General features: G+C 39.5%; 1 protein-coding gene across 3 annotated transcripts in view; it reads right to left on the bottom strand.

Annotated features, from left to right (window-relative positions):
- Positions 1–13,556, bottom strand: part of LOC120741042 (RNA-binding Raly-like protein) — a 123,115-nt gene that overhangs the window by 52,267 nt on the left and 57,292 nt on the right. The gene's annotated exons all lie outside the window — the stretch shown is intronic.

Raw genomic sequence — 13,556 nt, 5'->3', positions numbered from 1 at the left:
GTAGAATAGCTTGTTATTGTCATTGTACAGGGGTGTTGATTTGGGCTTGCTTTGCAGCCATTGAGCTGACCATCAACTCCTTTGTATACTCAAGTATTCTAGAGTCAAATAGGAAGCCATCTGTCCAACTGCTCGTTTGGCCTAAACTGGGTCATGCGGTGAAAAGGGATCCAAAGCAAAGCTGCAAATCTACAGTGCCACAGTCAGAATTGATTTCTTTATTGAAATGCTGTATATAAACTAATGCCCGCCAGCCTTGATGAACTGAAGCAACAATGTAAAGAACAGATGACCAAAATTCCTCCAGAATAATACAAGACACTGATAAAGTCATAGAGGAAACAATTACTTCAGTTTTTGCTGCTAAAGGTGATTCTACAAGCTACTGAAACATGGGGTGACACATGACTGCATATTCACAAACTTCCGCGGGTGTTAATAAATAAACGAAGAAATACATAAAAAAAATGGAATCAAAGTGATAACATTGAATACAGTAAAAATAAAAATATATCCAATGACATAAAACAGTAATTTATGAGAACATCTCAGTAGTTTAATGCCCTGATAGAACTGTAGAGCATCTCAAATACACAATGTCATACATACATACATACATACATACATACATACATACATACATACATACATACATACAGGCTTGCAAAAGTATTCGGCCCCCTTGACCTTTTCCACATTTTGTCACATTAGAGCCACAAACATGAATCAATTTTATTGGAATTCCACGTGAAAGACCAACACAAAGTGGTGTACACGTGAGAAGTGGAACAAAAATTCTTCTTTGTAAAACAGCTCCAGCTCAGTCAGATTAGATGGACAGCGTTTGTGAACAGCAGTTTTCAGATCTTGCCACAGATTCTCGATTGGATTTAGATCTGGACTTTGACTGGGCCATTCTAACACATGGATATGTTTTGTTTGAAACCATTGCATTGTTGCCCTGGCTTTATGTTTAGGGTCGTTGTCCTGCTGGAAGGTGAAGCTCCACCCCAGTCTCAAGTCTTTTGCAGACTCCAAGAGGTTTTCTTCCAATATTGCCCTGTATTTGGCTCCATCCATCTTCCCATCAACTCTGACCACGCTTTCTTCTTGCTGCTCTTCCATAAAGGCCAACTTTGTGCAGTACACGACTAATAGATTCCCCCACCTGAGCTGTAGATCTCTGCAACTTGTCCAGCTCGGCCTGTGAGTTTAGGTGGACGGCCTTGACTTGGTAGGTTTACAGTTGTGCCATACTCCTTCCATTTCTGAATGATTGCTCCGTGGGATGTTCAAGGCTTGGGAAATCTTTTTGCAGCCTAAGCCTGCTTTAAATTTCTCAATAACTTTATCCCTGACCTGTCTGGTGTGTTCTTTGAACTTCATGGTGTTGTTGCTCCCAATATTCTCTTAGACAACCTCTGAGGCCGTCACAGGGCAGCTGTATTTGTACTGACATTAGATTACACACAGGTGCACTCTATTTAGTCATTCTTACTCTTACACTTGTTTAGATGAGACTCAAACTGTGAGTACAATGAACTGCACTCACAGGTGCTGTGACTTGGTTTGTTTCTGTGTCTAACTGTGACAACAACAGCAATTGTGACCTGAAGTTAAAACTGCCTGGCATGATTACCTTTTTTTTTTTTTTTTTTTACCTATTAATTCAAAATTTTATTTCTGAGGCAAATAAAATGGTTTTCTTTGTTGTTTCTGTTTTATTTTCCCCAGTGGGCAACAAAAAAACAAAATCTTAAGTCTGAATTATGCAAAGAAAGGCAGCAAAAATCTAATTTCTTAAAATGCTCACTAAGAAAAACTGATTATAAGTACAAGAAAAGCTACTCATACAAAGTAGTCATTACTGCAGCCCTTGTAAAAACTATAAAGTACGCTAAAAATGCAATTCATAACTATAATAATGAACTTGAAATTATCTTGGTAATTGAAATAACAAAGTAAGCATTTCAAATGATAACAAATCTGTGAGCAGATATGCATTATTAATCTTTATGACTACAACTCCTTCAATACAGTGGAACAATAGTTTTAGCCTAAATATTAATAGCTGCTAATAAATACCAAAAAGGTGGTTTATTGTATAAATGATGTAGCCTACATACATAAAGGAGGCTACATATATGGTTTAGGTTTTTTGTCATTAACACAGACACACACAACAAAAACATGCCTCGGTATTTGTATACTTACAATGACTATCCACACTGAAACATCAGAACTATTTTGCTGGTCTCGCTGGTGCCACCAACTCAGTTCTGACCTTTTGGTAATGGACATGGTCCCTATGGGGCTGTCCTGTGGCATTTGGCACAGGACACTGGCAGCAAATCCTGTGGGTTGGGATGTCAGGCTTTTGTGGATTCAATCTGATTGGATCTGGGAGGTTTTAAGGTCAACACCTTTCCTACTTTGGGCTCTGAAGCCTGTCCTTTGCAGAGTGTGTCATGCTGCTGCAGGAGACTGCTGCTCTTTGGGGAAAGCCCTTGCCATGTTGGAGCATACAAAGGCCTGTACTACAAAGTGGAATTGTAGAAACTCCAGGTTTAACTCTGGGTTTGTAGTATTATAAATGTGGTTCATGGTAACTCAAGCTGAAGACCCAACCTGCTCCAGAGCAAATTATATTCTCTATTAGAGATCAACAGGTACAAAATCAACACCCACTGACCAGTGACTCAAATGCCATTCCTAGAAGATCTCTTGGACCCCTGTACATAGATATTAGGAAGTTTTAAAAATGTTTCTTTGTCTTTCCCTGATGAATATTAGGAAATAATATTCATGCTTAGATTTTATGATTCTACATTTAAAATTAGGGAACCTATTTGTATTTCTTGACCCTATTTTTAAATTGCAAGTAGGTTAAGCCTCTGTTTTTATTCTGTTTTTATTTTTATTCTACACCTTTCTGAGACCTCTAAACACCACTGGAGGTGCGGCTGAAAGATTAAAAGCTATACAGTCTTAAACACATCTAAACATTAATTTTATATAATATCTTAGTTACTTAGTTGACTTAGTTTGCATTCAAGCACACTAAATTTATTACTATCTTTTACAGTCCTATTGACCAAAGTGCTTAAAAAGCACACATATTCACAGTGCTTTTAATGCGTATCTCCTCCTATGTGATTACCTTCTTGTTGTTGTTTTAAAAAATATTTTAGTTTTACCTTTCTTACTCTTCTACAAGTGGACCTATCCACTGCCTTCGTGTGACGGCTTAGCCCGATTTCCAGCGGTAGGATACAAGAGGCCAGATAATGGAAAGATATCCTGGGTACAGTGAAGTTGCTTCACAGTACAGGATCCTGATCTGCAGCAGTGTTTCGTGGTACTAGTTAGAGTAACATCGGCATTAAATTAGTCCCCAAAGTCTCCCAGCAGATGATGACATTCTCACAAGATTCTCAGTGTTTTTCACTTCACCTGTCTCCTGTCAATTCTTTTAATGTTGTGGCTTATCACTATATACGCTTCACGTGCGCAGATGTTTGACTCAGTGTCAGGCTGATCTGACAACGCCACAGGAGTGCAGTGAAATTTTGAAGACCCATTTAAAAAATCCTCTGATTATAATGACATTTAAAATAATAATGACATAAAACCTTAAACCTACAGAAAAGTTGACACTGTAGATCAATGCGTGAGACGAGATTGCATCTTTATAAATAAGGATGCTAGTCCCAAACGGTAATAACCGCCGAGTTCCACAGTGTGGTGCTCAGTGACCACAGACTGACAACGTGCCTTTTTAGACAGATACTCCCGATTCCATGTTCTTCATGTACTCGACATACGAGGAGATGAGGCTGACGCTGTCCTGACCCATCATTTCAAACCAAATTAACACTTGATGAATTTCCCCTTTTTCTTATAACAAGCGCTCATCTTGGCCAGCGCTCAAATTTCATTTGACAGGATGGCTCCCACAACTCAAAGTAATGAAAGCAGCCCATCTTCCCCTGTTAGATGAGGTGCATAAATACAGACACAGCTCATTAATAATTCTGTCACACAGGTAGGCTACAGAGGAAACAGTGACACACTTTACAGCTCAAGTCCAAAACCCATCTGTGACAAGGCCCACTTAAATATGTTTGCATACTTGAATGGGAAAACAAAGACACTTGACTTGAACATGAAGTTTGCACATGAGAGCTGCTGCTTTTTAGTCATTCTTATGCTCTGATCATGCATTACATATGAATTCTAACCTGCTTATATGAACATTCACTGCATAATCATATCCTTTCAGTTTTAAAAACTGTCCCTGCTTTCATGCAGTCATTATCGTTGTAACTTCACCACTTCTTGCATTTCCACCAAGGCTACAGGCTAATAAGGATGTGTAAACAAGCTACAAGGAGTAGTCAAGGTCAGGATTGCTCTTCAAACCAGCTGCTATCTATTGAAAACAGCCCTGCCCCCCCATCGCGTGTATAAAGCGTTTGTCAATTTTTCCTTGGAGACACAGCGCAAACATCTCGGTGTTATGCTTCCGCCCCCTCAACAGATGGAAGAGACGTTTGGTCATCCTGTAAGCTCAGAGCAGTGTGCAACTATTAATGAGTATGTCTTTGGTTCCAGGAGCTGAACCCCTTATCCGAAATGAGTTTCAGTGAGCGAGGAAGCCGTTCAGCGTCTTAATCCAATCTACAGTGATTATGCAAAATATTCAGGACACTTTTAACAAAGAGGTCAGTTCAGGTAGAAGTCATTATCCCGTACTGATTTCCTTAATTAAATCCATACCAGTCACAAAGGAGGACGCACCGATAAAGGAAAAGAAGCTGAGCTGGAGAAAAGACGTTAAAGCTTAAAGATAAGTAAGGCTGTGCACCAAAAAGAGGGGGAGGGGGGGTTCAAAAATACCAGACGGAAGTACCAGATGTTTTGGTTGATCACTGTATATTGAATTAGACAAATGTTTGTGAATGAATCTTTTGTTGGGAACAAATCCGAGCTCTCTCAGTTGCACAATAATCCTTTGAGCTGTGCCCCTTAAAATAGCACAGGGTTCAGGTCTAAGAAGGCTAAGTGGCCGATTTTGTTATGCACCACTGCTCTGAACAATGGCTCCGAGTACCTTGGGTGGTTGCGGTCTGACTGTAAACTGTGGCTGGATGGTGTCAGAGGTTACTCCTGGCTGCAGCCGATGCGATGCTTTGAGTGCTGTAAACTTGACGTAGTTAACCGCCATCATGCTCGGTGTGACCTTTACTGGACAGTGGAGCCCAAGGCTGGGTCCCGTCCTCCAGCTGTGAGCAAGAATTCCACGCTAACAACTGGATGCCATGAGTCACGGGCCCTCAGCTTTGCAGTGTAATTAGGATGAAGGAATAAGGAAGGGCGAGAGAGCGAGGAGATGGAGGGAGAATGAATGCTAAGTCAAATAAGGAAATGTGAGAGGAGAAGTAAACACATGAGAGAGCAAGATATTGCTCGGGGTGAGGTTCTGGGCTGTTTTTTTATGTTATTTTGTTTATACTGTCCATCTTCATTCAGGGGGCGAAGTCCCCAGCAAATCTGTCAGTGTGATTTTTAATTCATGCACTAAGCAGGGGGAGTCAGCGGGGTCATGCTGCAGAGTCCTGTGAGCACAGGACCACAGAAACCCTCCGGGGTCGCAGTAATTATCACTGCATGTATAATCACAAGTCGTGAACCATTACTCACACAATACGTCACCTTTTTGTCGCCTGGATTACTCTTTTGTCATTCCGCCCGAGGTGCACATTGACAATTAAGGCATGAATTAAGAAACAGACATGACTGACTGGATCAATTATTATGAAGTGTTAAAGGGCAGATTTTCCATTCCTGGGGTCTGTGTCACATCTGTTATGGGAAGCCGTCTGTTTAGCTGATGCTCTGTGGAAAGGTTGCACTGCAGTGGTCTCTGTCAGCAAGACCTGCTGCAAGGACGCACTTGCCTTATTGAGGTATTATCTCTCAGCTTTCGCAAAAAGAGCATCTGTAAGAGCACTAATCCCACACACAACACAGCTTTTATTGCACATGGCTAAAACTCCTGTAGCTATCTGGGTAAAGTCAAGACTCTTTACATTAGCACGTTTCTTCTAAACATGTCATCTAATCCTATAAAATTGCATTTTATTACGTTATGTTCTTATGTGAAATTCCAGCACTCAGTTTCAGCCAATGACTCGTTCATTCATGACCATCCTGTCTGCATCGGCATGCCCTAAATGTGAACCCAAATTCAACAGCACACGGGCATTTTTGATTACGCATAGGAAACAATTACCCGACAGTGCTTTTTTTCTTCTTCGGTCCAAAGCTACTCCCCCTTGCTGTCTTCTCTCTCTTGTTCTCTGCAGATGGATGCAATATTAATGAAAGCATCCAGGATGCTTGTTAGGCTTGAAGTTAATCCTGTTCTTCACTCTTCTGTGGAGTAAGGAACAGAATTAACTCACAGAGGTTTATTTACTAACTGCTATCAGCTATTTTTTTTTAAGTACACATGCTTAAAAGAACCCCAGCCAACAGAAGGATGATATAGAGAGTCACAATCTAAGGTGGCTGGTTGGTCAGCTGGAAGATATTAAGATAGAAATGTACACTGACGTGCCTTCTACTGACTCATGTCAACATCGGGGGTATACTTCAGAGCCTCTCGTGACCAGTGGTCACTGGAGTGTTTCTCCAACGCTTGTGCTTTGTTGACACTTGCTCTCTTATTGTCAGTCTTCTTCTTAAGTGGTAGACTTTCTCTAACAACAAAGCTGAATTAATATGATGCATTTTTATTCATATGTCTCATTTTGTTTGTAATCACCATAAAAATGCTTAATATATAAAAAAATAAATACAGAATACCAATATTCTGTTAACTTTAACCCTTAATAAACATGAAGCAGTAATTTTGAGTGAAATGCAATGTAAATATATAAAATCAAAGGTTTAGCTTTTCCAATAATTATTCATTAAGGAAAATATGCTTGATATAAACTGAATGTATACCAATCATTAAATTTCAGTTCAGTTTCAATTCAATTTTATTTATACAGCGTCAAATCACAACAACAGTCGCCTCTAGTTGCTTCATATTGTGAGGTAGACCCTACCATAATACATACAGAGAAAAACCCAACAATCATATGACTCCCTATGAGCAAGCACTTTGGCGACAGTGGGGAGGAAAAACTCCCTTTTAACAGGAAGAAACCTCCGGCAGAATCAGGGAGGGGCGGCCATCTGCCGCGACCCTTTGGGGTGAGATTATTTGGCCATAATCCATCAACTTCAACATTGTACGTTATACTTATCTAACAAAATTGGATGGAAAATTTACATGTATTTAAATTAGTCAGCACTTTGGACAGAATTCTTAATGCTTTTGCACAGTGCTTTTGGTCCATATTGAAGTAGGACCACACTACAACCAGTGTGGTCTTCTGTTACTGTAGCCTAAGCCAAAGCTTTTGCTTCAAGATTCGATGTGCTGTGCTTTCAGAGATGCTCTTCTGCATACTTTGGTTGTAATGAGTGGTTAATTTTGTTACTGCTCCCTTCCTATCAGCTCAAAACAGTCCAGCCTTTATCCCTTTACCTCTGGCATCAACAAGGTATTTTCACCCAGAGAACTGCCGCTCACTGGATATTTTCTCTTTTTTGGACCCTTCTTTGTAAACCCCAGAGGTGCTTGTGCTAGAAAACCCCAGTGGATCAGCAGTTTCTTTAATGTCATTTCTGATTTTTCTTTAATCTTCTTTTTTAAAAATAGGATTTTTGTTATATTTGCCAGTTTTGCAATTAGCTAATAGCTGAGCACATACTGCATTTTTCATTGTGGGCATTCTACTTGTGCTGAGGTAGCAGTTCTCTTTGTTTTGCTCAAGAGCACTTTAACAAATGGGGTGTAGAATGAAAACCCAAACCCCAAACTTGTCAGCACACCACTACTTTTAGTTATAATTGTTTTCTCAACCAAAAACAGAAGTTTCATTTTTCTTCACCAGAGATCAGCGAACCAGCTCAGATACATACATATATATATATATATATATATATATATATATATATATATATATATATATATATATATATATATAGTTAGATAGATAGATAGATAGATAGATAGATAGATAATATATATATATAGTTAGATAATATAGATAGATAGATAGATAGATAGATAGATAATATATATAGATATAGATATATCTGAGCTGGTTCGCTGATCTCTGGTGAAGAAAAATGAAACTTCAAAAGTAAAAATGAATAATTTTGCCCATATTAATGATTAAATTAATACGACCACAATAGTCAAAGCAGAAGTGTTAAAACTAGCCTGGTTTCTAACCTGTACATATGTCAATAAGTGCCTGGACCACACACATACTTTCCCACACACAAATTCTCACTCACAGCTTGCTGAAGCCCACTGAGCCCCATTCTCTCACTCTGATTCACAGCTCAGTGTTTCTCTGCCTTCTGAACCCAGATTTCTAATCAGAGAATTAGCTGCAGTTTCCTCTGCCAAAATCCACACAGTAATCCATCTCACTTTGTCCACACTATGGCTCATGCCCCACTAAAGCATTTGTCAGTCTGTATGAACGAGGGAAAGGGATGGAGAAGGGGGACAAACAAATAGATAGAAAGAGATCCTGGCAGCTGGGGGAAATGCGATTTCCTCGTTTCTTGGGTGGCTTTAGTAGAAGCCTATTAGGTGCACGATTACAACTTTAAATTTCTTATACTTTGACTGCATTCCAGCTTGGATAATGTATGAATGTGAGCCCGTACGCTTTGTACCTGGTATTTTGTCAAGCGTTGGGTCAGCCTAACTGCGCATTCAATGTCCGGTCCAGTCTCTCAGTGCGTGATTAATGAGAGAGGAGACAGATGACGGCGGTGCATTGCATTCTAATCACATACAAGGACAAGGAAAAATACCAAAAAGAAAGGCAGAGAGGGGCTACAAGAGGGGCTACGAGAAATGGATTTTACATTGATATTGCAATGTCTGTTAAATAGGTATATTCAAATTAAAACATTTTACTGAAAGAAGCACAGATGAATAGCTTCTATCTGCAAGCACATACATAACTCACATATTAACACATGCACATGAACTGAATATTCTTACAGCCTCAGAAGCAAACATAAGGAGATGAAGGATACAGGAAATGCCTTATGGGGTTTGATTTGGCAAGACTCAGTCCAGTGGATCAGGAGAAATTGGCCCATCTCGTTGCATACTGCAATACCCAAAGGGCCTCTCACTCATGACTGTTCATGCTTCTAAACCTGGCTCTCAAAATAAAGTTAGTGAACTGTGCAGTTATTGTAGACATAGCTGGAATTATCTATGCAAATTTCAAAGCAAGACTGAGCCTCCTGAATGCTAATAGTGAATGATGGAAAGAATTACAGCAGCCAGGTGGGTAACATACAGGATTGGTTTGGATAGATATTAAAGGAAAAAGAAATCCCTCCTGGATTTTCACTTACAGTGGTAAGCCTGTAATATGCAGCGCAATGAAGGGGTCACATGCATTTTGTGTAAAAGTGTTGAAATGTTTTAAATTAATCAGTTTTACTTTTGTGTGTTAATTAAATTTCCTTTTTTTCCCCCATTTTTGTTTTGTAGTATGCCAGCTTTGAATCTCTCTGTTAGACAATGAGTGAAGAGAAAAGCTATTTCAATGCTGGAGGACAGACACCAAATATTGAATAGGCTGCTTACAGATGAGCAATAATCTAACAAATCCAATTTAGGTGAACTGCATGAGATTAGTGTAGACTGTATTAAATCAGTTTTAAAGCATGTGCTGTGTGATAAGTGAGTGCTAAAGTGTAAATAAAAAAAGCAACATTAACCATGCTAGCTCTTGCATGGATGGCCTTAAATGCTAACAGTGAAAATGCTAACATGCTAATGTTTACAATTGCTAATTGTTTTTGGGGGGGGGTTAGCGTTTAAGCATGTTTATTTTTTTATTAACACAACACACAGTAGAGTTTGCTAATTAACATTAAACACAACATACAAATAAGGCTAAGAAAAAGTGAGCCAAATTCATGCTAGTTCACGGTTCTAGATTAATTTCATCGTGGCTGCACCAGTAACATCAATGCAAAAGAGCTCTAAAAGTAAATAAATAAAATGGATATGAAGTTAAATCCTTCTGCTGTCTGTTAGGGCTTTGCCATTTCAAAGCATCACATCATGCTACAGCAAGTATGCAGGACAATGAGACAAACCCCAAGATATGTGAACAACAGATGCATGTCAGTCTCCAATGACGATTTAGTACCTATAAAGGGATAAAGGGAGGTACTCACAGCACAGTACTCTCCAAAATATACAAGGAAACTACTCCTGCTAAAGGTGGAAGCAACAGACTTGTTTCACCACTTGAAGCAAAAATATATCATTGAGTGCAACAAGGCCACGAAGGGCTCGCAAAGAGGAGATACGAGCAGTTGTTGATGTGCAACCCCAAAATAAACAAATGACTCATCTGAGTATGGCTGGAGCAATCGCTAGTTGCATTCCATGTTGCAGGAAATCACTAATGTGCTTAGATGGTAGAAATGCTTTAAGCGACTGGTTAAAAAACTCAGCCCTACAGTAGATACAATATCCCAGGTAAAAAAAATATGTTTATCATCAAATTTTATCATGTGGAGGCCTCCTTGGCTTTTAGCTTGAAGCGAGTTTAGTTTTGTTTTACTTTTCACTTACAGCTTCCAGGGAAAACACTACCTAGGCTACTTATGTTCTTACATTTAATGCTGTGTCCCTGTAAATAATGCAGTCTCACTACAGTTGCATTATAATGCAAAATTCAATGGCAGTGTGTTTGAATTTAGCCTGGTATATTCTTAATTCTTAATTCAATTCAATCTCATGTTTCCATAGTTTTTATTCTGTGGAATGAAACACTACTAAAACTTCAGCCGCTGCACTCTGTCAAGCATAATGAAGGAGGGCATTGTAAAATTGATTGTGAAAAACATAGTATTTGATGCAATGCCAATATTTCAAATGTTGCTGTTATGCTCTTCTGCCTCATGTTGGATTTTAATTGGTCTGTTTCTGCATGTGTCTCATAGCTACACTCACATAACAGATTCTAACTTAAAGGCAGTTTTGATGCTTTTTATCATGTCAGGAGCTTTCAACTGGCCACCAGTGTCCTGTTCTGACCTCACAGCAGTCTCGCCCCTTGATTAAAATAATACATTGTAAAATTCCTTTAAAAGAAGTCAGTAATAATCAAAAATAAAATAACGTCACCTGTATTTGTCTATTAATCTCTAAGTATAAAAATAAACCCAGAAAAAAGCAACGTACAGCTCCAGTAAGTGTATCTGTAGCCACTGTAAGCACTACTCCCTGCATGTTCTCCTTCTACCTGTCTCTCCTCACTCTTCTCCCCGCTGTAGTTTACCCTCTGTGTCCGGTGCTGCTTGCTATGCATCATGTTGGCCCAAAATGACGATTGATTGCAGTGCCACTGCTTTTGTAATCCGCTTAGGATGGATTTTGCATCTAAATCACTTTATTATTTATGTGCCTAACTCTTGCCAATGCCATTTGGAGGCGGTATGATTGGTGATCCATCAAACATTATCCTTCACTTTGGTCATTAATATTGTAATGGGATGGACCTTCAACATGAAACTTCCAGGTGGAATGCGAATCTCTTCAGGGAGGGTCAAGCTACTTAAAACAGGAGTCAACAGAAGAAAGATTATCAGGTGTACTCGCTACCAGGCAGGCTCTCCAGAGATGTTGTTAGCCTGCCCTCTCTCCGCTATCTACCTCTCTCTCCTCCACTCCTTCGCTCCCAGCTCACGCAGCAGCTTGTATCTTCATACATGGCCTTGCTTAGAAAAATATAGGATGTTATTCTTTCATTGCCCTTTTTCCATCAGGGCTTCAATCACCACCTGCCAATCACACACGTCTGCTGCTTCCAGGCACGCACTTAAGCTCACCGTGCCACGTCAGGACACGGTTGAAACAACCACCTCTGTAGATGAGAAAAACAAGAAATGATAGATATTCAGCTTACCACATAAAGGGCAAGTGTGATATGCATCGCAAACATTTGATGCGAATACTTCAAAGGAGTTTTATATAATCAGCTTTTTTATGAAATCTCTGAAAAGTTTCAAAGACCCAAGTTTGATGTTAACTCCTTGCGAGTCCTTCCACTTAATGTTAAGGTAGCGTAAGGGTTATTTTCAGCGTGCCATATTGAAACTCGGCACTGCAACGATGTGGAGGCTCCGGGGATGCTGAAAAAATCTGTCGTTCGTCGTCTCCATGGCAGCCCCCTGAGCCCAGAGAAGAGTGAGGCCATACAGATAGAGCTGATACCTCTCAATGGGTGAGGAAGGCAACTGCTCAGATGCATTTGAGGTTCATGGATGCCAGCAATCATCATGTCACTGAGCCACAAGAAATTCTTCCAGTCAACTTTTAGCCAGAGGGCAGGGAAGGCACCAGAAGTGAAAGGAAGAGACATTTGTACTTTACAGTACATGTAGAGCAGCTGACCTCAGATAACTCTAAATACTTGAGCGATTGTCCTACGAGGGATTTTATTGTCATCGCGGAGAATAGTTTGCATCTTTCAGAAAAATGAGCGAAAAAGTGTTCCGAGTTCATACAATTCAGCATTTCTGTTATGCATTCAACAGATGAAATGTGTTTTTGTAAAAGGAGCTGCTAATACTGACAAGTTTCCCGCAGTTGTTTTGAGTGCTACTGAGTCTTTGATAACAAATTTATTGCTTTGTTTAGTCTCTTCATTCTCATTTGCATTCAGTTAAAGTTCCAGCACACTACCATTGCCAGCGCCAGGAAGAAGAAAGGCACAGCTAGCAACTGGCTTGGTAAAAACTGCGAGGTTTAATTGTTTCAGCTCCATGGAGAGAGACACACAAAGCAAAACAAATCAAGGATACTGTGATATATATAAATTGAAAAACAATGTCTTTCTTTTCTTTTTTCTTTTTCTTTTTTGCATATTTTTCATTTATCACTCTTTAATGTTTCAGATGATCAAACACATTTTAGACAGATTTTAGACAAAAGATAAACCGAGTAAATACAAAACTGTATTTTTAAATGGTGATTTCATTTATTGTTCTTTTATCATTCAAACCTACCTGTGTGAAAAAGTGATTGCCTCCTAAACATAATAACTGGTTGCGCCACCCTTGGCAATAAGAACTGCAATCAACCATTTGTGATAATTGGCAATAAATCTTTCAACTCAGTGTGGAGGAATTTTTAATTCAGCCACACTGGAGAGTTTTTCAGCACGTACAGCCTGTTTAAGGTCATGCCAAAGCATCTCAATCAGATTTAAGTCCTGATTATGAACAGACCACTCCAACACTGTTTTGTTTTTAAAAAAAAACTGTTGAACCAGGACACGTTCACCCCCGTTTCAAGTTTTTTCCTTGTGTGGATAATGGCTCTCACTGTGGTTCACCGGAGTCCCAAAGCCGTAGAAGTGTCTTTGCAACCTTTTCCA

Source organism: Simochromis diagramma, unplaced genomic scaffold, assembly GCF_900408965.1.
Source record: "Simochromis diagramma unplaced genomic scaffold, fSimDia1.1 OVJJ01000602.1, whole genome shotgun sequence".
NCBI lineage: Eukaryota > Metazoa > Chordata > Actinopteri > Cichliformes > Cichlidae > Simochromis > Simochromis diagramma.
Note: the sequence above shows the minus strand (reverse complement) of the source record. Positions and strands in the feature narration are given on the sequence as shown.